The sequence below is a fragment of the Pseudophryne corroboree genome, chromosome 9 (genome assembly GCF_028390025.1).
Source record: "Pseudophryne corroboree isolate aPseCor3 chromosome 9, aPseCor3.hap2, whole genome shotgun sequence".
Lineage (NCBI taxonomy): Eukaryota > Metazoa > Chordata > Amphibia > Anura > Myobatrachidae > Pseudophryne > Pseudophryne corroboree.
The window spans coordinates 430,781,244-430,804,707 of NC_086452.1; the positions used below are offsets into that span (position 1 = coordinate 430,781,244).

The following is a 23,464-nucleotide window of genomic DNA, read 5'->3' on the forward strand; positions in this document are numbered from 1 at the left end:
ACATAAGCATAAACAATACAATCAAACCAGCATGAAAAAAGAAGATGCAATGGACAAATACTGTAGAACGTGGGTTATATAGACATTGTGCCATATTCAGTCACAGTACCCATAGAGGGGTTTGGGACCAATGTAGGCAGGGGAGGGGCACAAGAGGGTCCTGCTCATGACAGCTTATAGTCTACAGACAGAGGGGGAAGGAAAGGGTTAGTTGATGATGGCATGGTGGGTATATAGACAACATTGCAGCCTGTATGAATCGGGCACGTGGTAGTACCTGAGAATAGCATGGCATCTGATTTCAGAAGCCATCCGGGGAACATGCCAGATCAGGGATGATTGCCACGCTGGTCACTACTTTGAAGCCAGCTGTCTCTCCCTAATTAGTAGTATTGTACTCTCGCTATTGTCTTGCTTTAGGATTGGATTGTCCTAATGTTCTGTCGCTTTGAGAACTCCTGCCCATAAGTCAGTGCTTGGGAAGCCAGAATTGATGTGTCCTTTGGGTGGCTTAGTGCTTATAGATGGCCAGTGGTTTGTTCATCAATCTCGCACAGGAGCAGAGAGGGCTGCATTTAACTGGTGCTTTGTTATTGCAATATTTGTCACACTGCAGATGAAGCCAGCAATGTTTTTATACGGCCTGTCCTTTGTTACAGGTTCACACGTAGAAAAACAGTGTTTCCCGTAGCCCCCCCCCCCCCCCCCTCAACCTTTTTATTTCAAAGTCACCGGCACAAGTCGCCCAGCTGCAGGTAAACCACATTACTACCGCCACGCACCATGGTGGTCATTCCGAGTTGCTCGCTCGCTAGCAGTTTTAAGCAGCTGTGCAAACACTATGCCGCCCCCCCACTGGGAGTGTATTTTAGCTTAGCAGAAGTGCGAATGAAAGGTTCGCAGAGCGGCGGCAAAGTTTTTTTTGTGCAGTTTTAGGGGTATATGCAATTGCGGTCGAATTGCCACAAATGTCGAAAAACGGGGCATTTTCGACAAAATACCTGTCGAATTGGATTCGACAATGCAATACAGTACTTTTCGACAAAAAACCTGCCATTTCAGATTCGACTTTTTGCAATTCGACATTTGTCAAATTCGACATGTCTGCAATGGTAAAAATGCGGCTTTTCGATAAAAGTATATTCAATTGAAGAATGTCGATTCGACAGTAATTTCGGCAATTTCATTCCGCCTCATTTTGCTGTTGTGATCTAATAAAACATTTTTAAAAACATGGGGTTTTTTTGTGTTTTTTTGATTGCTAATAGCATATCTATTTATATTAGAAAGGATTATCTACTTGGTTTGTCTATTAGGAGCCACAAGTATTATTTAATAGATTTTTTATAAGAATATATATTTTTTTTTACTGACTAAAATAATATGGAGAGATCAGTGCATGTTTTTCAGTGGGAAGGGGTGGGAATCGGTTAAAATTTCAGAAAAAAAATGCGTGGGGTCCCCCCTCCTAAGCATAACCAGCCTCGTGCTCTTTGAGCCGGTCCTGGTTGTAAAAATACGGGGGGGAAAATGACAGGGGATCCCCCGTATTTTAACAACCAGCACCGAGCTCTGCGCCTGGTCCTGGTGCCAAAAATACGGGGGACAAAACACGTAGGGGTCCCCCGTATTTTTCACACCAGCACCGGGCTCCACTAGTCAGAGAGATAATGCCACAGCCGGGGGACACTTTTATATAGGTCCCTGCGGCCCTGGCATTAAATCACTAACTAGTCACCTCTGGCCGGGGTACCCTGGAGGAGTGGGGACCCCTTAAATCAAGGGATCCCCCCCTTCAGCCACCCAAGGGCCAGGGGTGAAGCCCGAGGCTGTCCCCCCCCCATCCAAGGGTGGCGGATGGGGGGCTGATAGCCAAGTGTCAAAAAAAAATATTGTTTTTTGTAGCAGAACTACAAGTCCCAGCAAGCCTCCCCCACAAGCTGGTACTTGGAGAACCACAAGTTCAAGATTATTGAACACTTTTGTGCCGTCCATGAAGTCAAATCCAGGACGCACACTATCATCAATTGGTCCGTTTTTCGACAGCGGAACTGTAGAATGCGTTTTTTATTGAATATGTCGAATTCAGGTCCCGGCGGGAGGGTTTGTGACTGTCGAATTAAAAAACGATCGAATTCCAATTGCATATACCCCTTAGAGTAGCTCAATACCTACTCAGCGCTTGCGATGACTGCAGACTGTTCAGTTCCGGATTTGACGTCACAAACAAGCCCTGCGTTCGCCCAGCCACGCCTGCATTTTTCCTGGCACGCCTGCATTTTTTCGACCACTCCCTGAAAACGGTCAGTTGACACCCAGAAACGCCCAGTTCATGTCAATCACTCTGCGGCCAGCAGTGCGACTGAAAAGCTTCGCTAGACCCTGTGTGAAACTACATTGTTCGTTGTATTAGTACGTTGCACGTGCACATTGCGCCGCATGCGCAGAAGTGCCGTTTTTTTGCCTCATCGCTGCACAGCGAACGAATGCAGCTAGCGATCAACTCGGAATGACTCCCCATGTGCATTGATTGGCAGCATCTGGGTGAGATAAAAGTGCTTGCCTTCGCCTCTGCAGCTGTGTAGGCTGTAGGTTGCAAATAGGGACATGCCCTAATTTACTGATATTATTATGTGCAAAACAAAACGCTCTGTGTGTGGCTCAACCCTTCAGCGATGCAGCATTGTTACAGGGAGAGAGGAGACTGAAACGCGTAGGAGTCTTATAGACCCTACACACTTAAAGATCTAACTGAACTATATGAACGTTCACATCATTCAGTGTGTGGGCACCAACGTTGAACGATGCGAGGCCCCGCGCTCTTTCATCGTTGGTCCCGGGTCGTTTATACATGCAGGCCAATATGAACAATCTCTTCTATATTAGCATGCACTGCTATGGAGCTGGGTGACGGGGGGAGTGAATAAACTTCACTCCCCCCGTCACTCCCTCCCTGCCGCCGGGCCGCCTATCGGCCGTCGGGCACCTTGGCGGCACATCGCTGGGTGTGTAGGGCCCATTAGTTGTGTACACTTGGTTCTGAAACTTGTGCAATGTGAAACGCGCAGGTTAAGCTCCTCCAACGGGGGCATGTTCATTTCTCCAGGTGCCCTTACATTTTGCTTGGGAATGTGTATACTAACATTGTCATTTCATGTTTCTTTACTTTTCTTCTTGGTGCAGTAAATGCAGCACAATAATATAGAGGCGTTTTAATACTTCTATTCCATCCACGCAACAAATAATGGTGCATTTGAAACGGTCATGATTGCGCAGTCTCCCAGGAGCGTGTTTCAGATGCCTCAGAGATGCAGCACAAATTATACTCAATTAATTAGTCTTTTTAAAAGTCCCATTTGGTCACCGGCGGCTTTATACTCTGCTGGCTTGGACGCATGACTGTCAGTAGCACTTAATAATGAGAAACACTTAATTGAGACGGAAAGTCTACTGCGGGTATTGGCCTTCTATGTATTAATCCCATATTGTTGCTTCATTTCACCCGGCCAATGAATCCTGTTCTCTTTGATATTTGACTAATAGGATTAAAATGAAGTTGTGAAAAAACAGAAATCTGAGGTCAGAGGAGGAACGCCTTAACCCTTTCTATACAGGTATATATTGGGCTTCTCTTGTGTCACTTGGTCTTCCCAGCGGCAATTACTTATTGATTCTTGACGTTATTTAACAGTTATTTATTTTAGTGCATTTTCACCAGCGTTCTTTGGTGCATAGTATATGGCCTGGCAAAAGTGTTTGCATGTCAGTAGATGAGTTGTGTCCCTCTGTGTCAGGGTGCAATTATTTCCTTTATAGTTTGAGGTTTATTAATTAACTTTGCTTAAATTTGCACCAAATCTATAACAACAGGTATCTGCTCTCATTGTCTTCCTTGCATTCAGCAGATGAAAGGAAACGTCTCATTGGTCAGTGTAAGTTTAGTGCAGGTTGAGGAATATTAGTAAACGACTGTCAATGTATGTGTATATGCACATATACCTTATTGCGGTCCATTTGATTGTTCATAGAATTATTGACCTTAGTTGCTCTTAAAAAATACATGGAGTAATAAACATACACTAAGAACATGTGCCCCATGCATCGCATGCAGGTGATACTCAGCTACGATTGCAAGAGATGTATGACGATAACCTTTCATCAGATGTACTGGCTGTCCAAATAGTGATGACTTAGAAATAAGCTTGCAAGACATTATTATAATTTTATGTTGTGTGTGTCTGCATGGTGCTGCAAAATCTGCCTGTGTGTGTGTGTGTGTGTGTGTGTGTGTGTGTGTGTGTGTGTGTGTGTGTGTCTGCATGGTGCTGCAAAATCTGCCTGTGTGTGTGTGTATGCATGGTGTTGCAATCTCTATGTGCGTATGCACAGTGCTACAATCTGTATGTGTGTACGAACTGTCCTGCAATCTGTGTGTGCGCATGCACAGTGCTGCAATCTCAGTGCGCATGCATTGTGCTGCAATCTCTTTGCACATGCATGGTTCTGCACTTTCTATGTGTGTATGCATGGTGCTGCAATCTCTGTGTGTGCATGCATGGTCCTGCAATCTCTATGTGCGCATGCATGGTGCTGCAATCTGTGTGCGCATGCATGGTGCTGCAATCTGTGTGCGCATGCATGGTGCTGCAATATCTGTGTGCGCATGCATGGTACTGCAATCTATGTGTGTGTATGCACGGTGCTGTAATCCCTGTGTGCGTACGCACTGTTCTGCAATCTGTATGTGTGCATGCACGGTGCTGCAATCTATGTGCGCATGCACAATGGTGCAATCTCTGTGTGTGTATGCATGGTGCTGCAATCTCTGTGTGCACATACATTGTGCTGCAATCTCTTTGTGCACATGCATTGTGCGGAAATCTATGTGTGTGCATGCATGCTGCTGCAGTCTCTTTGTGTAAATGGATGGTGCGGCAATCTCTGTGTGCGCATGCTTGGTGCTGCAATCTCTGTGTGCGCATGCATTGTGCTGCAATCTATGCGCATGCATTGTGCTGCAATCTCTGTGTGCGCATGTATGTTGCTGCAATCTCTGTGTACACATGCATGGTGCTGCAATCTATGTGCGTGCATGCATTGTGCGGAAATCTATGTGTGTGCATGCATGCTGCTGCAGTCTCTTTGTGTAAATGGATGGTGCGGCAATCTCTGTGCACATGCATGGTGCGTCAATCTCTGTGCGCATGTACAGTGCGGCAATGTCTGTGCGTGCATGCATTGTGCTGTAATCTCTGTGTGCACATGTTTAGTCAGCTGTACAAGACCTAGCAGAGTGTGGTGCCTGGTCATTCCAGCACTGGCAAGGGTTAAACTGGATGCTATTAAACTTCAAAAGGAATTACTTGCAATGTTAATCTCTGCAGTTTTAGTACCCAGCAAAAACCAGTGGCTCCTTCACTGTAGGGATTATCTGGGAGGTACCTGAAATGGGGACTTGAGCCAGTACCTCTAACCCCTGCTCCAGTCACGCATGAACTGAAGTAGCCAAAATAGCATCTGCTGTGTACACAGTACCTATTTGGCAGCTGAGGAACTACAAGCTCCAGCATATGCTCTTCGATGCATACATGTTTCAAATGTGTTGTATTATAGTTCCTTCTATAGATTGCTGCTGGACGTTACTTGTAGTATAGTCTAGGCAGACAAAGAGGATCCTTACACCTTTACTTCACCACTTAATATTTACTGCATATTAGATACGCTGCCTCATTTTTCCACTGTCATAAATCCAGTGCTTGCTCTTAATGGCGCTCTCTGGTGGTCAATTTCTGTAATGAATCACCAATTCCCTGGGGGAATGATCAGACACACTAGTACAGAGGTTCTCAAACTCGGTCCTCGGGGGCACACACAGTGCATGTTTTGCAGGTCTCCTCACAGAATCGCAAGTGAAATAATTAGCTCCACCTGTGGACCTTTTAAAATGTGTCAGTGAGTAATTAATACACCTGTGCACCTGCTGGGTTACCTGCAAAACATGCACTGTGTGTGCCCCCGAGGACCGAGTTTGAGAACCTCTGCACTAGTACAAAGGACAGTTTCTGACTGGATAAGAGCTATGGACATCCAGTACCATATTGGCTGTAATTTCTAGCCATTGGTTTACCAACAGAGAGTACCCACTAACAGTAACTAGCTGCACCCATTGAGCAAGCCAGGTAACCCAGTAGTCGGCTAGGACTCATTTCTTTGCATTAATGAAGAAACATTTTGTAGAACAGAGCTTTCAAACCTAAAGCGTGTAGCGTGATTACAATGTTACATGTGTCCCATGGCTGATAGAACATCCCTAATAAGTCTCCATACTTACATAGTGTGATTTTAAAAGGACAAACCTACCTTGTAAGACCTTTCCGCTAAGGGGGACTTCAGGATACAAGTGGCACTCAATGCAAGCACCATTACCAGTAAGTGGGAGCACTCTAGAACACCACTCTACCGTAAGCCCCATCCACTTTCATTAAACACTTGAAAAGGTTTAGCTGCAGACTGTGGCATACAGAGTTATGGGGGCAGAAAAGCTATTTTGCCTCACGCGCCACAGGACTGCTTGCGGCTGGGCAGAGCCGCCAGTCAGGGGTCTTGAACGTTTCGTGGGAGATTTACAGTATCAAACCTTCCAAAAGGAGAAATGTAGGTGTTACTCAAAGCAACCAATCAGGATCTAGCTATCATTTAATAGAGTGCACTAGATAAATGATAGTTGAAATCTGATTGGGCAATACCTCCTTGCTCTTTTTAGTAAGTTTGACTAATTTGTTCAAAAACCTAAGAGGTTATGCAGCTATTATAGCCCCATCTTTATAGGTACATGTTGTGCTGTTCTGTATACAGCACACATAGAAAACCGGTGACAGGCACTTTGTCTGTGGTCAGGCTACAAGTCCCAGCATGCCTTGCCAACCAGTATGTCTAATGTGTGCACTATGGCCTGATTCAGAGATGCCGATAATCGCTCAGTTGCATGCAACATCGCCATTGGTTTGATGTCTCAATCAGGCCCTACAATATAACCTATCTGCTTAGCCACCTCCTGCCGTCGCTCAGAAACGGGCAATACATTTTCAGAGTCATATCTCCAAATTTGTGTGTTTACATTGCCAAGTTGCTATCAGTTCATGAAAAACGTCAGCTGCTTCAAAAACTGTGTCCCGGCCTTCAAGCAAATCATTTTTTCAAATATGTCTAGTTCTGTCAAGGTCCCTTAATCTCCATGGACAGAATACATCCCACTCTGAACAAATCCTGCAGAAAACAAAGACATAAAAAACCCATATAGCTATTTTCTGTTTTTAGAGGCTGACCTTGCGGCATGACTGAAATTCCTTGTTTTACAAGTAGGAAAATGGGAATGTGAAAATAATGTCACTGGGAGCACAAAAAAGTTTGGCAGAAGGTGAGATAAAATCATAGATAGCAAGAGACATGAAAAGAGGCCAGAGGAAAACAAAGCAGCGAAGAAGAGAAGAGAGAGACTACACTGGGCCTGTCAGTAAGATAGAAGACAGACAGGAGAGACGGGGCGTGTGAGGGCTGATGTCTACATGAAAGGAAAAGTGTTCTACCTCTGTACAGTGATGTTATAGGATTTACTACCACATAATTGGCCTGTTTGCCATGGTCAGCGGTGGTTTTGTCCGTGCTGATAAGCAGAGGATATACACAAGTCAAATAAGAATACTCCCTATCTTCCACCGTTTCATCTAATAGTCTCTGATATTTTAGCTGTTCTTAATTTAGTAGAACACCTGTTGTGTTTGACTGATCCATATGCCCGTACTCAATAATCAGGCTTTGCCCATTTCTATTTTGATGGAGTAGCATGGTTGCTGTAATGGTTACCATTACTGCCTGCAGCAGTGGGGTCTAGGGTTCGAGTTCCACCATAGCCCTAACTGTAGGGAGTTTATATGTTTTCCCTGTGCTTAAGTGGGTTTCCACTGTGTACTTCATAATCGAAAAATATACTGGTAGGTGAATTGGTTCCGGAAAAAAATGAATCCTAGTGTGTATGTGTGTGTGTGTTCATGTGGTAAGGAACATAGGGGTCTATGTACTAAGAATTGTAGAGAGAGAAAGTACCAGCCAATCGGCTCCTAACTGCCATGTTAAATGCTGTGTTTGAAAAATGACAGTTATGAGCTGATTGACTAGTACTTTATCTTCATCCACTTTATTTCGCTATAAGGGTTAGTACATAGACCCCATAGATTGTAAGTTCCACTGGGGTAGGAGCTGAAGTTAATGGCCAACTACTCTCTATAAAGCGCTGTGGAATATACCAATTTTTAATACCAGAAACTGTATTTTTTTCAAACCTAAATCACTATAGCATGCTATAAAGATAATGTCATTCACCATTTGTCCTTGGTTTGTTTCTTCAGCCTGCCGTTGATGATTTATAATTCTGCGCAATGTCCTGGAGTGGGATGGCGTCCACAGTCACAGGATACATTGAGCAGAGAGGCTTTGGAATGCCACTCTGAGCTCTATCTGTTCTGTGCAATGTAAAATTCTCCCCCTGCTTTACACCACTTCTGGCTTCACATTACATGCAGAGAGCGGTCAACCTGTTATAATTTATCATATATTCGTCAACTCCAACCAAAGTCAACAAGAACATTACATTGTTTCTTATATTAGTTCGTTAGTAGCCCATACTGGTTTAGCATAACAATGATGATGTGGACTTGACAGATTTAAATAACACCATGGGTGACCTGACCCAACACTGGGTGAATTTGCATAAAAACATGGACTCCACCAGCTATAAAATGACATCAGCTTTTCTGAACAAGTGCAGATCCCAGTCTGCGACTTTGTCCCTACATCCCTCTCCCTGAAGTATTGTAAGCAGAGTTAGGGGTGGATATTCATTATTGCGTGTTTTTGTTGTGGGTTTATCCAGTAATCTTCTAACTACAGCGAGGCGGCTTTTCTTTTGCGCCCTACTCAGCAAACATTACAGCTTTAGTTTCCAATTGAAGCCTTGACATTTACACGCAGGTTAATTACAGCGCACTCGTTTTAAATCAGCCCTCTTGGGAGATGAAAAGCCTGCAGCCGACTAGTTGTATCAACGTGAATTAATGAGATCCCAACTTGTCACTCACAAGATTTCCTCCAAATTCTCAGGCTCCCATCGGCACATTTTAACCCCAGGTTCCCTCCCTCCTTGTTCAGGAATAACCTCTCTAACATCAAAGGATCCGGCGTAAACCCCAGAGCCTTTTGCTCCTCGGAGAAGGAGGTATTTGTGACCTAGGGGGGCACACCTGACAGTGTTTTTGCATCTGAAGTAACTGCTCTGAAATTAGTGCTCTGTGTTGGTTTAATCCCCTCTTTTTAAGGGTCGCCAGTTCCCTCGACAGTGACTTGATCTATAAAGATCCAGCTAATTTGGTAATCAGACCAAGGATTATTGCTCCAATTCAAAGACCTCTTTCCTACATGGGAAAGTGGCGTAACACTTTCCTTTTCAGTCATTATGGCGCACTCTGCTGTGACTTGCCCAGATAGTCTCTAATCCCAGAAAATATTACATATTAGGGAGAGGAATTAGGAAAACATTGAAAATATATTAGTTTTAAAGCCTACCTTTTCCTGAAGAGTAACTGGAAGCTGCATAGGGAGTACCCCGGAGATGTGAATGCGTGTGATCGCATTTTCCATATAATCATGGCTTTAACATTCTAACTTGACTAAAGAGCATAAAAAAAATAGATAAAAATGTGATTCAAATGTGAACGGATATACCCTCCACTGTGCCGGATTACTGACGTTTACGTCTAGACCCTCAGCAGTGACTGTTTGGTCCATTTTACTTCTTGGCTATCACCAGTTCTCATTACTCCACTTTAGTTAATAGTGGTACCTGATTGCTCCATTTTCTCTAACGTCCTAAGTGGATGCTGGGGACTCCGTAAGGACCATGGGGAATAGCGGCTCCGCAGGAGACTGGGCACATCTAAAGAAAGCTTTAGGACTATCTGGTGTGCACTGGCTCCTCCCCCTATGACCCTCCTCCAAGCCTCAGTTAGATTTCTGTGCCCGATGAGAAGGGTGCACACTAGGGGCTCTCCTGAGCTTCTTAGTGAAAGTTTTAGTTTAGGTTTGTTATTTTCAGTGAGACCTGCTGGCAACAGGCTCACTGCATCGAGGGATTAAGGGGAGAAGAAGCGAACTCACCTGCGTGCAGAGTGGATTGGGCTTCTTGGCTACTGGACATTAGCTCCAGAGGGACAATCACAGGTTCAGCCTGGATGGGTCCCGGAGCCGCGCCGCCGGCCCCCTTACAGAGCCAGAAGAGCGAAGAGGTCCGGAGAAAGCGGCGGCAGAAGACGTTCCTGTCTTCAAATAAGGTAGCGCACAGCACTGCAGCTGTGCGCCATTGCTCTCAGCACACTTCACACTCCGGTCACTGAGGGTGCAGGGCGCTGGGGGGGGCGCCCTGAGACGCAATAAAACATGACAGAAATACCTTACATGGCAAAAAATGCATCACATATAGCTCCTGGGCTATATGGATGCATTTAACCCCTGCCAGAATATACAAAAAACCGGGAGATAAGGCCGCCGAAAAGGGGGCGGAGCCTATCTCCTCAGCACACTGGCGCCATTTTCCCTCACAGCTCAGTTGGAGGGAAGCTCCCTGGCTCTTCCCTGCACTACAGAAAGGGTTAAAAAAAGAGAGGGGGGCACTATTTAGGCGCAGTATTAAAACATACAGCAGCTATAAGGGGAAAAACACTTATATAAGGTTATCCCTGTATATATATAGCGCTCTGGTGTGTGCTGGCATACTCTCCCTCTGTCTCCCCAAAGGGCTAGTGGGGTCCTGTCCTCTATCAGAGCATTCCCTGTGTGTGTGCTGTATGTCGGTACGTTTGTGTCGACATGTATGAGGAGAAAAATGATGTGGAGACGGAGCAGAGTGTCTGTAACAGTGATGTCACCCCCTAGGGGGTCGACACCTGAGTGGATGTACTGTTGAAAATTACGTGACAGTGTCAGCTCTATATAAAAAAACAGTGGTTGACATGAGACAGCCGGCTACTCAGCTTGTGCCTGTCCAGACGTCTCATAGGCCGTCAGGGGCTCTAAAGCGGCCGTTACCTCAGATGGCAGATACAGACGCCGACACGGATACTGACTCCTGTGTCGACGGTGAAGAGACAACCGTGATTTCCAGTAGGGCCACACGTTACATGGTTGAGACAATGGCAAATGTTTTTATACATTTCTGATAATACGAGTACCACCAAAAAGGGGTATTATGTTCGGTGAGGGAAAAACTACCTGTAGTTTTCCTGAATCTGAGAAATAAAATGAGGTGTGTGATGATGCGTGGGTTTCCCCCCGATAACAATTGATAATTTCTTAAAAAGTATTGGCTGCATACCCTTTCCCGCCAGAGGTTAGGGTGCGTTGGGAAACACCCCCTAGGGGGGATAAGGCGCTCACACGCTTGTAAGAACAAGGGCTCTACCCTCTCATGAGATGGCCGCCCTTAAGGATCCTGCTGATAGAAAGCAGGAGGGTATCCAAAAAGGTATTTACACACATACTGGTGTTATACTGCGACCAGCTATCGCCTCAGCCTGGAGGTGCAGTGCTGGGTGGGCATGGTCGGATTCCCTGACTGGAAATATTAGGATAGTATATTATTGCCTATAGAGCATTTAAAAGATGCATTTCTATATATGCATGATGCACAGCGGAATAATTGCCGACTGGCATCAAGTATAAGTGCGTTGTCCAATTCTACCAGTAAAATGGTCAGGTGATGCGGATTCCAAACGGCATTTGGAAGTATTGCCTTTGAAAGGGGACATTTGGGGTCGGTCTTTTAGACCTGGTGGCCACGGCAACAGCTGGGAAATCCACGTTTGTACCCCAGGTCGCCTCTCAAAATAAGACGCCGTATTATCAGGCGCAGTCCTTTGTTGGCAAGCGGACAAAAGGTTCCTCTTTTCTGCTCGTGACAGAGGGAGAGGAAAAAGGCTGCAGAGATCAGCCAGTTCCCAGGAACAGAAACCCTTTCCCGCCTCTGCCAAGCCCTCAGTATGACGCTAGGGCTTTACAAGCTCAGGCACGGTGGGGGCCCATTCTCAATGAATTTCAGTGCGCAGTGGGCTCACTCGCAAGTAGACCCCTGGATCCTTCAGGTAATATCTCAGGGGTACATATTGGAATTCGAGACGTCTCCCCCTCGCCGTTTCCAAAAGTCGGCTTTACCGACGTCTCCCTCTGACAGGGAGGCAGTTTTGGAAGCCATTCACAAGCTGTATTCCCAGCAGGTGATAATCAAGGTACCCCTCCTGCAACAGGGAACGGGGTATTATTCCACACTATTGTGGTACCGAAGCCGGACGGCTCGGTGAGACCGATTCTAAATCTAAAATCTTTGAACACTTACATACAGAGGTTCAAATTCAAGATTGAGTCACTCAGAGCAGTGATTGCGAACCTTGAAGAAGGGGACTACATGATGTCTCGGGACATCAAGGATGCTTACCTTCATGTCAAAATTTACCCTTCTCACCAAGGGTACCTCAGGTTTATGGTACAGAACTGTCACTATCAGTTCAGACGCTGCCGTATGGATGGTCCACGGCACCCCGGGTCTTTACCAAGGTAATGGCCGAAATGATGATATTCCTTCAGAGGAAGGGAATTTTAGTTATCCCTTACTTGGACAATTCCCTGATAAGGGTAAGATCCAGGGAACAGTTGGAGGTCGGTGTAGCACTATCTCAGGTAGTGTTGCTGCAGCACGGTTGGATTCTCAATATTCCAAAATCGCAGCTGGTTCCGACGACTTGTCTTCTGTTCCTAGGGATGATCCTGGACACAGTCCAGAAAAAGGTGTTTTTCCCGGAGGAAAAAGCCAGGGAGTTATCCGAGCTAGTCAGGAACCTCCTAAAACCGAGCCAAGTCTCAGTGCATCAATGCACAAGGGTTCTGGGTAAAATGGTGGCTTCCTACGAAGCAATCCCATTCGGCAGATTCCACGCAAGAACTTTCCAGTGGGACCTGCTGGACAAATGGTCCGGGTCGCATCTTCAGATGCATCAGCGGATAATCCTGTCACCAAGGACAAGGGGTCCCTCCTGTGGTGGTTGCAGAGTGCTCATCTTCTAGAGGGCCGCAGATTCGGCATTCAGGCCTGGGTCCTGGTAACCACGGATGCCAGCCTGCGAGGCTGGGGAGCAGTCACACAGGGAAGGAATATCCAGGACTTATGGTCAAGCCTGGAGACATCACTTCACATAAATATCCTGAAGCTAAGGGACATTTACAATGCTCTAAGCTTAGCAAGACCTCTGCTTCAAGGTCAGCCGGTGTTGATCCAGTCGGACAACATCACGGCAGTCACCCACGTAAACAGACAGGGTGGCACAAGAAGCAGGAGGGCAATGGCAGAAGCTGCAAGGATTCTTCGCTGGGCGGAAAATCATGTGATAGCACTGTCAGCAGTATTCATTCCGGGAGTGGACAACTGGGAAGCAGACTTCCTCAGCACGATCTCCACCCGGGAGAGTGGGGACTTCACCCAGAAGTCTTCCACATGATTATAAACCGTTGGGAAAAACTCGACAGGTATTGCGCCAGGTCCAGGGACCCTCAGGCAAGAGCTGTAGACGCTCTGGTAACACCGTGGGTGTACCAGTCAGGGTATTGGTTCCCTCCTCTGCCTCTCATACCCAAGGTACTGAGATTGATAAGATGGAGAGGAGTAAGCACTATATTCGTGGCTCCGGATTGGCCAAGAAGGACTTGGTAACCGGAACTTCAAGAGATGCTCACGGAGGATCCGTGGCCTCTACCTCTAAGAAGGGACCTGCTCCAGCAAGGACCCTGTCTGTTCCAAGACTTACCGCGGCTGCGTTTGACGGCATGGCGGTTGAACGCCGGATCCTGAAGGAAAAAAGGCATTACGGATGAAGTCATCCCTATCCTGATCAAAGCCAGGAAGGATGTAACCGCAAAAACATTATCACCGCAATTGGCGAAAATATGTTGCGTGGTGCGAGGCCAGTAAGGCCCGACGGAGGAAATTCAACTGGGTCGATTCCTACATTTCCTGCAAACAGGAGTGTCTATGGGCCTGAAATTGGGGTCCATTAAGGTTCAAATTTCGGCCCTGTCAATTTTCTTCCAAAAATAACTAGCTTCAGTCCCTGAAGTTCAGACGTTTGTAAAAGGGGTACTGCATATACAGCCTCCTTTTGTGCCTCCAGTGGCACTTTGGGATCTCAATGTAGTTTTTTGGGTTCCAAAAGTCACATTGGTTTGAACCACTTAAATCTGTGGAGTTAAAATATCTCACATGGAAAGTGGTCATGCTGTTGGCCCTGGCCTGGGCCAGGCGCGTGTCAGAATTGGCGGCTTTATCCTGTAAAAGCCCTCATCTGATTTTCCATTCGGACAGGGCGGAATTGAGGACTTGTCCTCAGTTTCTCCCTAAGGTGGTTTTCAGCGTTTCACCTGAATCAACCTATTTGTGGTGCCTGCGGCTACTAGGGACTTGGAGGACTCCAAGTTACTAAACGTTGTCAGGGCCCTGAAAATATATGTTTCCAGGAGGGCTGGAGTCAGGAAATCTGACTCGCTGTTTATCCTGTATGCACCCAACAAGCTGGGTGCTCCTGCTTCTAAGCAGACTATTGCTCGTTGGATTTGTAGTACAATTCAGCTTGCACATTCTGTGGCAGGCCTGCCACAGCCAAAAATCTGTAAATGCCCACTCCACAAGGAAGGTGGGCTCATCTTGGGCGGCTGCCCGAGGGGTCTCGGCTTTACAACTTTGCCGAGCAGCTACTTGGTCAGGAGCAAATACGTTTGTAAAATTCTACAAAATTGATACCCTGGCTGAGGAGGACCTGGAGTACTCTCATTTGGTGCTGCAGAGTCATCCGCACTCTCCCGCCCGTTTGGGAGCTTTGGTATAATCCCCATGGTCCTTACGGAGTCCCCAGCATCCACTTAGGACGTTAGAGAAAATAAGAATTTACTTACCGATAATTCTATTTCTCGTAGTCCGTAGCGGATGCTGGGCGCCCATCCCAAGTGCGGATTGTCTGCAATACTGGTACATAGTTATTGTTACCAAAAAAAATCGGGGTAGTGAGCCATCTTTTCTAGAGGCTCCTCTGTTATCATGCTGTTAACTGGGTTCAGATCACAAGTTGTACAGTGTGATTGGTGTGGCTGGTATGAGTCTTACCCGGGATTCAAAATCCTTCCTTATTGTGTACGCTCGTCCGGGCACAGTATCCTAACTGAGGCTTGGAGGAGGGTCATAGGGGGAGGAGCCAGTGCACACCAGATAGTCCTAAAGCTTTCTTTAGATGTGCCCAGTCTCCTGCGGAGCCGCTATTCCCCATGGTCCTTACGGAGTCCCCAGCATCCACTACGGACTACGAGAAATAGAATTATCGGTAAGTAAATTCTTATTTTACTACTGGGCCTTCAATAGCACCAAATTTCTCCATTTGTAATTACATGGCTATCACCAGTACTACACCAGTTTAATTAGTGTGTCTGCTGGTGCCAGTTTGTTCTAGACTCTCAGCCGTGCCAAATTCCCGCTCAATATTATTTTGGTATTGCTGGTAAAATGAACGACTAAGAGGAAAATGTATGAAACCTTGGAGAGAGATAAAGTATCAACCAGTCAGCTCCTATTTGTAATTTTTTTCAAACACAGGAGCATATGTATCAAAGCTTGTAGATAGATAAAGTGAAGATAGATAAATGGGGTCTATTTACTAAGCCTTGGAGAGAGAGAAGGTGGCTGGAGATAAAGTACCAACCAATCAGCTCCAAACTGTTTTGTTACAGGCTGTGTTTGAAAAATTAGGAGCTGGTTGGTTGGTACTTTATCTCCATCCAACTTTTCTCTCTCCAAGGCTTAGTAAATAGCTGTCATTTTTTTAAATACAACCTGTAACATGGCAGTTAGGAGCTGATTGGCTGGTACTTTTATTTCCGTCCACTTTAACTCTCCCCGATGTTTGATACATCCCTCTTGAGCCTTCTAACTCACAACTGGGCCAAGCTATTCTCTAAATACTCACATCGATTTCAGTATGCCCTGAATCATTCATTAGCTGTTCTTGTACCATGTAATAGAGTAATCTGTGGATCCGCTAGTTGAGTTCCATCATTGGGCCTAATTCAGAGTTGATCGCAGCAGCAAATTTGTTAGCAGTTGGGCAAAACCATGTGCACTGCAGGGGGGGGCTAATATAACATGTGCAGAGAGAGTTAGATTTGGGTGGGGTGTGTTCAAACTGAAATCTAAATTGCAGTGTAAAAATAAGGCAGCCAGTATTTACCCTGCACAGAAACAAAATAACCCACCCAAATCTAACTCTCTCTGCAAATGTTATATCTGCCACGCCTGCCAGTGCACATGGTTTTGCCCAACTGCTAACAAATTTGCTGCTGCGATCAACTCTGAATTACCCCCCATTCTAATTTTGTGTCAAAAGCAAGGGCACAGTACAAGGTTTTGTCTGCTCTTTTATCTGGTTTTGTCCTTCAACTACTTTCTTACTGCTAAATACCTTCCAAAAAATTCTAATGCAACACATTTGAAAATACAGAGAAATATTTTATTACAATGTATGTAAGTTTTGGCATACATAACCTCCTTTGCAATATATATGGAAAGCTGCTAGTAAGCAATTTGTCTGTTATCCAATAAAACTAAACTTGCTTCTACCTCGAGCGACATGAAAATAAAGTATAAGATCACAGTAGACTTAAGATTTAATGATACACTGCAAATGTGAAGCATGCAGAGATAAAGTTTCAGCGCTACAGACGGGTTTCCCAGATCCTAACGCTGTTCCATGTAACTTTAATAATGCAAATATTAACTTGTAGAAAGATTTGTTTCTGGAATAGATTAGCTGAACTCATGGGTGAGGGGACTGCTGTGTGCTATAATGGTCTTTCTGTCTGCTTTATTCAACTTGGAGCGAGGGTCTTTTTGTATACTAGAAATTGTCCCCACCGCTGCCTGGCTTCTCTCTTTCTTCCTCCTCTCTCTCGCTCTTTCTTTTCTCTCCCTCTCTCTCTTTCTCACACTCACACACACACACTCTTTTTTTCTATTCTATACTATTGTACTTCTGGAGATGTCGTCATCATCACCTTCTCAGACCAAATGAATATTTAAATGTGTTTCTCTAGGCTCTGAGCACCTATTTTTTTTTTCGTTTTTAAAATAAAGGAGACGCATGGAGAGTAGGAGGGGTCAGCCTGCAGCCAATCAGAGTATTAGAATGTTAGCAGAAGGGTGGAGTATTTAAACTTCGCAAACAACTGTTAGTCCGGGCTTGGCGTTAGTTGTTTGAGGGGCCAGGGCAACATCTAAGCATTAACAAATCATAGAGTAATAATCTTAATGCTCCTGCAATATCAAACAAAGCACATATAGAAGAAAGCTTATACAGGCATGTTTCTATCATGGGGGTCTACTATCATTGGGGCTGCTATCATGACATAAGTATGAAAAATCCTTTCAAGTAACAGTGCTTTGAGACATAGACCTGACATTGCGTATAAAATGACTTACCTCTTATACTGTACTTTGCTGTAAATCCTGATTATAATACTAAGTGGTGATTTGGTTTGGATATTAACCGCTACCAGGTAACAATTTTTTTCTAGTTACAAGAGGATATAAAAGTCTCTTTCATGTGGTCACGGAATGTTTGCTACTTTGCAAATGAAAATGAAAATAGTATACATTGTGACTTTATTAATTGCAGTCGTAAGCGGTCCTTTAAAGATACGGTCCAAGTCAAGTGATCCATGAGAAAGGGCAAATGTGAGTAAAAGAGGAGCTTACACCATAGCTACACAAACCTGCATGCTGTCCAGCTTCTGGCAGTAGAAGAAGCCATTTTGTAGGCCTCAGTGATTTCACTAATCACTAGCAATGCTACTTCCTTATGAGTCCTGGTTCAGTACACAAAATGGCAGCCTCCAATGTATTTATGAGACAAACAAACTCAGGAGACTCACAAAATAATGGTTCTCCCAGACTCTCCTTGAAGCTGCCCAGACTAGGGATAGCCATCGACCTTCAATCTCCTATATAATAGCCCTATTCTGTGACCTTGTGATTCATTTGCTAACGCTGGGCGGAGTCACAACAGTGGGCGGAGTTATTACAATGAGTCACAGAGATCTGGCCAAATCTACAGGAGACTAGGAGCAGAAGCAGATAGCATGGGCATTGGGCATGTCACAGGCAGGGGTGCAAACCTCCCAGCTTTCTGCAGGAGCTTTCTCCAGGCAGAAGGAGGGAAACACACTCGGCGAAAAGGGGGCGTGGCTTTACGGGAGGGCCCCCGTTTCCGTCAGTGAGGGAGCATGCCCAGCGCTCTGTGAGCTGCTGGCATGCTCCCAGGGGCTGATTATGAGTCCGGGGGGCACAGGGCACTTGAGACAGGGGAGCCCTATCTCATTGCTGTGCCTGCTGTGGGTTGGGGGCGTGCCTAATCGCGGCCCGCGCGGCCACGCCCCCTTATGCAAATTCCGATTTTTATTTTTTTTATGGGATTTTGACCCCTCAGCTAGGGCTAAATCCAGAGGTCGTGGTCGCTCCCCCTACACACCCGCACAGGGAGAAGAAAGCAGGGAGACTGCTGCCTCCCTGCAACACCACAGACCTGCCAATATGCAGCAGTGTGTGCTGACTGTAGCACAATGCTGCCGCTGTTGGTGGCAGGACGGGGGGAGCTTCTGAGCTGGGACAGAGCTACTCCAGCCGGGGGGCCCCCTAAAACTGTGGGGCCAACGGTACGTATCCCCTGGCCACCCCCCCCCCCCCCTTAATCCGGGTCTGCTGCTGGAACCCCCCCCGTAATCCGTACCCCCTGATGCCCCCTCTCCCTCTGTCTCCACTATTCACCGCTGCTCTGCTAAGCAGAACAGCGAGTACAGGAGCTTTCCAACTGCCCCCCCCCCCACCGCCGGACACTGCAACCCGCGGGTGGGACAGCGGGACAGACCCCAAAAAATGGGACTGTCCCGCGAAAATCGGGACATTTGGGAGGTATGGGGGTGTGTGAGGGGTATGTCATACAGACAGACGGGCACCGGCTCACTGTGTGCTTGTCCCCCCACATCGGCATACTCAGCAGGGTCTCTCTGGTGCGGAGGAGCGTCACTTTCTGACACACTCCACGCTTCTTAGCTGCAGTTTAGTGGGGCACCTGCCGCTGTGCAGGTTCCATACTGCCTCTGTTATCTCCAGCCCCGGCAACCCCACCGCTAGCTGCAGCGCTGCCACCCGCAGTGGAGTGCGCCCAGCTCATTCACACACTTTAGCTGGCGGGTAGCGCTGCAGAAATCCGAGCTGCTTGCAGGCTCTGACCCACTCCTCCCTCCAGCCGCAGCGTCTCCTGGGAGCTAACCAGTCACTCCCAGTCTCCCCTTACCACAGTGCCCGGAAGCCGTGAGGTCCGCGCCACGTGCATGCTATGACCCCCTCCTCCCTCCAGCCTCAGCATCTCCTGGGGGCTAACCAGTCATTTCCAGTCTCACCTTACCACAGTGCCCGGCAGCTGCGCGAGGTCTGCGGTGTGTGACTGAGGAGGGGGGGAGGGATGCGGACTGGCAGAGAAAGCAGGACTCCAGCCTGAGAGAGTCAGCCATGCCAAGTCTCCAGCAGCAGCAGATCCCAACAGGTTGGAATGGAACAGCAGCAGCCAGCAGCAGTGACTCCGGTAAGACACATCTGTCTGTCACCACTGTTTTGTCCCTAATACCAATCTCTCCCGTGCTCTGTGTTCTGTCATGTCCCTGTCACCCCTGGCCTTGCCCTGCCACCCTTATTCTGGCCCTTTCACCCTTATCCTGGCCCTGTCACCCTTATGCTGGCCCTGTTACCCCTATCCTGGCCCTGTCACCCCTGTGCTTGCCCTGTCAACCCTATACTGGCCCCGTCACCCCTGTCCTGGTCCTGCCGCCCCTACCCTGGCCCTGTCACCCCTATCCTGTCCCTATCATTTCTGTCCTGGCCCTGTCACCCCTGTCCTGGCCCCGTCACCCCTGTCCTGGCCCCGTCACCCCTGTCCTGGCACCGTCACCCCTTTCCTGGCCCCGTCAACCCTGTACTGACCCTGTCACCCCTGTCCTGGCCCTGTTACTGCATACCCTCCAACTACCTTTTATGGCATGTACAGTACCCGCAGCCCCTCCAGACCTCTCCCCAATGCACTACACCTCCGCACCTTCCCCTCCACCACATGCGGCACTCCACCCCTCCCCCACATGCTGTGCCTCCAGACCCCCTACACCACCCGTGGCTCCCACTCCTCCACCCCTTCACCACCCACAGCACCTCCAGGCCCCTTCCACCATTCACCCCCCTTATACGTCTCCCCCCACACCTGCCCCCCTCCACCTGCAGCATCTGCAGACACCCTCCTCCATCAGCGGTCCCCCCCTCCCCAACCCCTCCCCCACCAATGGCACCCCCGCACCTGCCCCTCCACCACCTGCAGCACCTCCGGACCTCCTTTCCCATCCGCCGCAACACCCGTACTCCCCCACATGCTGTGCCTCCAGATCCCCTACACCACCCATGGCTCCCACTCCTCCACCCCTTCACCACCCACAGCACCTCCAGGCCCCTTCCACCATTCACCCCCCTTATACGTCTCCCCCCACACCTGCCCCCCTCCACCCGCAGCATCTGCAGACACCCTCCTCCATCAGCGGTCCCCCCTCACCCACCCCTCCCCCACCAATGGCACCCCCGCACCTGCCCCTCCACCACCTGCAGCACCTCCGGACCTCCTTTCCCATCCGCCGCAACACCCGTACCTGCCCCTACCCATGGTGCCTGCGGTCCCCTACCCAACCCCCGGCACACCCATCCCACAGCACCTCCGGAACCCTTCACCCATCCACAACATCCCCACACCTGCCCCTCTCCCACCCGTGGCACCCCTGCCCCTCCCCCACCTGCAGTGCCTCCGGACCCCTCCCCCATCTGCATCCCCCACTCCTCTGCCCCTCCCCCACGCGCAGCACCTCCCGAACCTTCCCCATTCGGGCCCCACCCCCACTTCTGCCTCCCCTCCACCCGCAGCATCTACAGACACCATCCGCAGTCCCCCCCGCACCCGCTACATTCTGTACATCGTGCCCTGCAGGTGCTGTTCACGCCGTCGCAAGGGGCTGCGCCTCCTTCACCATCGCACGCCCTTTCATTGTGCAATATTTAACCACTAACAAAGGAATGCAGGTAATACTCCATATAATACAAATATTAAACCCCAGAAAGGCATGCAAGGGTTAAGGGGGCGTAGCCCCTTGCGACGGTGTGAAGAGCGCCCGTAGGGCGCGATGAAGCACCTAGTTGTAAATAACAGTCAATGGTTTGCTGGCGATTGGGAATAGATTTACAATTGATGGGGACCCACCGATGGTGAACATCGGTGACAGAGCTTCAATGGTGGCTAGGGCTACGGTCTGTGCATGCATGGCCGTGAACAATCAACAGTTCAACCAACGATGGTTCTCCACCGATTTTTAGAAACTGCAAACAGGAAAAACCTAGGCTAGAAACAGGATCAATGTTGCATCAACAACTTCAACTGCAGTGGGATGACGCCATTTTGAATTATTGAGCTGCAGTTGGGGAGTCGTGTTGTGGTTATGACACAAGTCCTATCACTAAGCCATACAGTATATGCTTCTGACCTCACGAGTTGCATCTCCCAGTGGGGAGAGCTCTGAAAAGTCAGCAACTATATAGTAAATTGATCTTTTAAGTTAATTTCGCTGTATATCTCGTGCGTGAAGGTGACTAGCCCACTTCAGATATTATCAATGTATAGCTGTAAAACAGTTCCACCTAGTGGCCAGGTGATTAATTACACCCATCTTTATTCTTTGCAACAAAAGAGCCGTACTACTGTATATATTTCACTCAGTATAATATCTATATATAGAGGGGTTGCCATGAAGAGAAATTCTCATGGAAACTGCAATAAGGGGATCAGCAACATTCACCACCACTGTGTGTTGTTGCCATTGTTCTCATACCTACTGGGGACCTGTAAATAATTTGCTTAGGCCAAGACATTTGGACCATTCTGTAGCCTTCTTAAAAGAGAATTCCATGTTACATATTAACTTTACCCATAAACATGCACACCAGTGTGTGTAACTGCGTCTGGTTTATCATTACCTTTAACTGCAGCACTTTATGGTAGAGGACAATCCTCTGTCAGGATTACTAACCCCGCTCATACTAACACTGCTACCTGAAAACAACACAGAGGAGGGATGTCTGTGTACACAGCTACCTTGTCAACAAGCGGCAGAGTCTGCAGGACAGACCCATTAAGATCGCAATCGCAGCCGGATAATCACAAGGGGACAGCCAGGCACCTGGGCGGAATAATGTTGCCGTAACAAAGCATAGACAAGAACAAGGTGTGCAGCCGATAGCGCAGCCACATGTGACATTTATTCCAATAGTTACTAATATGCAGTAAAAGAATTGGGCGGCTTTGTCCGGTCACGTATATCAAAGTTCATCACAAGTGTAATAAAGTGACATAAGTGGTTTCATTCTTCAAAATTAAATGTAAAGAAAATACTTTGGGGCTATTGTTGCCCAGTTGTAATGAATTGCTAAGAAGCCATGGGGTGTATTTATCAAGCTGCCGGTTTTTTTTTGTTTTTTTTGAAGCTTAATTTTAAGCACGCTTGGTTTTGCCTTTAATAAAAGTCCTGTCAGCCAATCAGCTCCTAACTGCCATGTCACAGGCTGGGTTTGAAAAATGCCATTTAGGGGCTGGCTGGCTGGCACTTTATCTACGTCCACTTTATCTCCCTCCAAGGCTTAGGGGTACATTTACTAAGCAGTGATAAGAGCAGAGAAGTGAGCCAGTGGAGAAGTTGCCCATGGCAACCAATCAGCACTGACGTAACATCTATAATTTGCATACTATAAAATGATACAGAGCTGCTGATTGGTTGATGGGGAAATATCTCCACTGGCTCACTTCTCCGCTCTTATCACTGCTTAGTAAATGTACACCTTAGTCTGGAGTCTATGCATGAAGCAATTAAAAAAGTGCAAAGTTGCCCATGGCAACCAATCAGCATTGAAGTAACATTTATAGTTTGTGTACTATAAATTTATACAGAGCAGCTGATTGGCTGCCATGGGCAACTTCTCCACTGACTCAATTCTTCATTCTTTTCACTGCTTCATGACTAGACCCCTATAGACCCCTCATTCCTGTGCGGATAAAGCCCAGCATCAGCAGTGCGCTGTGAATGATGATTGGCTGCATCTGTGATGTGAATAAGCTGCGAAAGTGAAATAACAACACAGGGGTATATTCAATTAAAGTCGGATCCAGTCCGACATGTATTTGTCGGAATGGATCCGACA

At 47.4% G+C, this 23,464-nt stretch overlaps 1 protein-coding gene and 1 long non-coding RNA gene across 3 annotated transcripts in view; one reads left to right on the plus strand and one right to left on the minus strand.

Annotated features, from left to right (window-relative positions):
- The window catches only part of PDZRN3 (PDZ domain containing ring finger 3), a 369,995-nt gene that overhangs the window by 169,478 nt on the left and 177,053 nt on the right, over window positions 1–23,464 (plus strand). The window lies entirely within an intron of this gene.
- On the minus strand, window positions 7,194–9,717 carry LOC134957110 (uncharacterized). The gene is made up of 3 exons (XR_010186465.1): window positions 9,619–9,717; window positions 8,380–8,591; window positions 7,194–7,266 (listed from the first exon to the last, which is right to left on the minus strand). It is a non-coding gene; the product is annotated as an uncharacterized LOC134957110 (long non-coding RNA).